This window comes from Tupaia chinensis, unplaced genomic scaffold (assembly GCF_000334495.1).
Source record: "Tupaia chinensis unplaced genomic scaffold, TupChi_1.0 Scaffold000127_1, whole genome shotgun sequence".
NCBI classification, from domain to species: Eukaryota; Metazoa; Chordata; class Mammalia; order Scandentia; family Tupaiidae; genus Tupaia; species Tupaia belangeri.
Window position 1 is genome coordinate 1988955 of NW_006159595.1, and position 4393 is coordinate 1993347.

General features: G+C 40.5%; 1 long non-coding RNA gene across 1 annotated transcript in view; it reads right to left on the bottom strand.

Annotated features, from left to right (window-relative positions):
- Window positions 1-231: 231 nt before the first annotated feature.
- Window positions 232-4393, bottom strand: part of LOC114007130 (uncharacterized) — a 99646-nt gene continuing 95484 nt past the window's right edge. The window contains exon 3 of the long non-coding RNA XR_003548767.1: window positions 232-298. This is a non-coding gene — a long non-coding RNA (uncharacterized LOC114007130). The remainder of the gene's footprint in view (window positions 299-4393) is intronic.

Sequence of the window (4393 nt, forward strand, 5' to 3'; positions counted from 1 at the left end):
ACGGGTGAGGGCTTCAGCGATGACATCACTCCCCAACATCCCCTGCCCCACCACCGCCATGCACAGAGCGCTCCACCACACAGAGGATCTGATCAAAGACCCAACCCTCTGAGTTAAAGTACTGTGTCTCACAGAATGTTCTATTAAAAAAGTAAATACCTTTAATAAGCTTGTACATTAGTTCATCATCCACTAATACAAAACTAATTTAACAGGTAATTAAATGTTTACCTCAGAAATGAAAAAGTAGCACACTGCAGAAATGGAGTCCATTTTGAAGGAATGTCAACTCTGTTATCTAGATAGAAAAAAAATAAAATCAGGTTCAAAAAAAGTATATATATGTACGTTTTTAATACCTATAGAAACACTATTCATATGATTAAAATATGATAAATGTCTATAATTGACAACTGGTAAGGTAATATCCTATTAATTCTCCAGAACTGTGACTAAAGATGACAAATTTGATGCCCTCTCAGAAAGTCAAAGGTCCGTGGTAAGGGGGATTCTGGGAAACTTAATTATCAGTATCAGTTACGAAGGTTCTAAAATAATATCATGATTTATTTTCCCTAGTTTTCCTATTCTACTAAAGGTGGTGCTTTTTAACTGCCCCTTACTCTAACCAGAGAAAATCACTTACAGGATTTTGCTGTGAGCCCACAAGGTCCTAATTGTTTTTTCTCATAAATAGCTTTCTCTGCACATGAGCTCTTCGGTGAATCCTTAACCTTACATTATTGCTGTCAATAAAGTCTTGGAGTCTCTCGGAGCCTTGCCCTCATGATTATCTCGTTACCATTAAAAGTACTGTTGGCAATCCTCGTGCTTAGTATAAAGCTACTGACTGACTGTTTATCAGAAGTCACCTTCTAACTTTCTGCAACTGCCCAAGATACTTCTTTTACAGCCCCAGACCCTAGAACAGTGCGTAGGAAATATATTGTCTATCTACTGTATGTGAGAGTGGCCAAGATGAAATTTCTCTGTTCTCTGCCTATGAGATGTACTCTGGTACAGATTAATAAGATTACACCTTTACTCTGGAGCGAAGTGCCACCTTTAATCATTTCCAAAAGTGGACCATGCGACCTTCCACTTGTTAGGTTCATGAACAACAGGAAAAAGAGCACCAGGCAGTGACAAAGGCCAAAAATACCTTGTCTCTGAAGGCCTTCTCCTTATAAAGTGTCTTATGGATCAAAGCAAGAGCATACACACCTGGTATTTCACCAGCGAGAAGAAAATTTAAAATTTCTAGCATTTATAATAAGAGAAACTATGCAAATTGTATCGTTATCTGAACCACACTATATCTGAGTAATGCTTTTTGTTGTATGCTAACATTATAAAATGAAATTCAAGCACACCCTAGAAACCAGATGTATTGTAGACTTGACCAAGGTTGTTCTTTTTTGAAAATTTTTGCTATAATATGCATGCACTCACCAAAGAAAGAGGGAAAGTTAGAAAGCACCCCTAGGGGAATGATCATACCAAAATCCTTTCTTCTCCATTTCTCCTAAGATTCCAGTTCTAATACTCTCTGAGCCTTCTGATCTGTCCCCTCACAAACTATGTGTTCATTTTGCTGCATGTGTGAGTGTGTGTGTGTGTGTGTGCGCGCGCACGTGTGCGTGTGTGTGTGTCTTCCCAGTCATTCCAAACAACTACTTGAAAGGACCAGTCAAGTTTCTAATTTATAGCTCCTCATCCAAAGTGCTCTCTCCTTATGGGTCCTAATTGACTTCTATTCAAGAAAGAGGCTGGACTACAGTCAACTTGTGCAGTCACTCAGCATTGCACAATGGCACACTGAAAGACCCGCTTCCCCTTAGAGCAGTAAGAGGACCCTAGACATTCAGGACTCTTACTATATACTTTCTCGTTCATTTTGTTGTCTCTGACTTGGTCTATTTCAGCTCATTTACTGAACTGCTGGTAAGATCTAATTCCTGAGGCCCAGATGGGTCAAATACAGTAAAACATGCATTGACTATTATATTATGTGGTATATGCCAATGAACTCCTTTGTTGTATTTTTTTTAAAGAATTATTTAGGGACCAGCAGTTAGTGTAATGGCTATGTCGCTGGACTCCCATGGAGTCAACCACGGTTCAAGTCCCAGACCCGGTGGCTTAAATTCACGCCAGGTGCATGTGCGTGCGTGCCCAAGATCCCGAGAGGAGAATGGAGGAGAGGGGATTGCAGCGTGGCCATCCACCCTAGGGGGTGATTTCTTGCTTTCTGTCTCTCTGTCTCTCTCTGTCTGTCTGGCTAGCGCATGCACCCTATAGCAAAAAAAGCCTCTCCCAAAAAAAGAAAAAAATTATTATTTAATATTTCCATTTGTTATTATTATTTTTTTATTTGACCAGACAGAGACAGAGAGAAAGGGAAAGTGAGAAACCAGGCCATCAGGTCCGGGACTCAAACCACGGTTGGCCATGTGAAAATCAGTGCCTTTAACCACCACGCCACCTGCTGGCCCTTGTATTTTTTTAAGTTTATGTATTTTTTAAAGTTTATGTATTTATTTGTTCCATGAGAAAGAAAAAGACAAAGACAGAAAACAAGAGAGAGAGAGACACCCTTCCAACAGGTTCTTCACACCACGATCCACCCCCAGCCTCGCCTGCCTAGAGCAACGTACTCAGGGAGATCCCAGGATAGGACACAAACCCTTTTCTCATGTGAGTTGGATGAAATAATAGTTGAATTACCATTATCCCATCACCTTGACCATAATATAATATTTTTAAATCACTACCATTCACCTAGTAAATAAAAATAGTAAGACTAAGAGCTAAGACTTGGGCCAGCAGGTGGCATAGAGGCTGAAGTGCTTGACTCCCACATGACCAATCACAGTTTGCATCTCAAACCCCGTGGCTTAAAAAAATCACACCAAGCATGTGTATGCATGCCCAAAACCCCAAGAGGAGAATAGAGAAGGGATTGCAGTATGGCCATCCCCCAGGGGGTGATTTCTCACTTTCCCTCTCTCCGAATCTGTCTGTCTCTCTTCGTTTCCAGTGAGCACACATGCCCTAGAACAATTGATTAATTAATTAATTAAATGGTAATAATTACAGCTGCTTCAAAAAGGTAGAACTTTCCTCCATAAGCTGTTTTATCTTTATCGTATTTCTTCATCCTATCATCTTTTTCTGGAGATGATCAAACTTTAAGTACCACGGAAGCCACCTGCGAGATACCCTCTGGTTAAGGTTGGCTTCTCAAACAGAGAACAAGCTCTAAAAACTGCCCTTTGAGAGTTTCTCAGATGGTGACTTTTCTGCCTGGTTCCCTTCACTTTGACTGATGGACAGAACTGATGTAAAGAAATACTTGTCATAAGTTTACTTCTTTAAGTGATTTGGTTTTTGGTTTTTTGGGTTTTGTTTTGCAAAAAAAAAAAATGGAAAGAAAGAAAGGCCATCTTGCCAGTGATCCCTCTAAGCCTTTTTAATTGCAAAATTCTTTTTTATGGTGTCACTGACCTCCTCTCTGCAGAGTTCATTGCAGAAATGTGCTGAAGTGGGTACCAGCACTGACAGCTAAGGCTGAGAAATGTTTTAAGTATCACGACTCTACATTTTTCTCCTGTCTGTGAGGTTCAGGGATTCATCCTGTCTGAATCACGCCTGCCCTCTGTTTATGCATGAATAAGATATTTTAGACACTGAGGACGCAGCACAGACAGCAGCCCTTCCCGGAAAACTAAGACCTAGACCTCCAATCAGGGTGAGGACATGGACTGTGCCCAGTGCCAGCTAATTTCTAAATGTGAATGAAGATACATTGGTTAGCAAGCTTTCTCCAATTCTCCCATTGACCCCTAACCTTTAGCAAGACAAAAATGTCACATATAATGGATCCTAAAATTAACGACACATTTTGCTTTTCAGTTGATCAGATCAACTGAGAATGAGGTCAGTCTCTTACCTTCCCAAGATAAGAGGCTGTCATTGTATAAGTGCATTTAATAGCACCACAGACATCAGGCCTCAGAAAATCTCTAATAACTTAGAGGTTCGGTATATGGATCATGAATAAACCTAAAAACGGCATTTGGCTTCGTTCCCTAGCCCTGATAGGGCCACATCTAAAGCATCCTGTTCCTCTGTCACTTAGGAAAGTCTCTTTCCCAGGTTTTACTCATTTATTCACTAGCTAACCATTTATCGGGCCTGACTATTTGCAAGACATTATTCCAGGCACTAGGAATATTCTGAACACAACAGAGAAAGCCCGCTCTCTAGTAGAGTTTATATTCTGGTAAAGAAGACAGACGTAAGCAAATACACAAGGAAGACTGTATGGGAGTATTCCGTGCTATTTCAAAGATAAAACACCAGGGGCCAACAGGTGGCATAATGGTTAAGG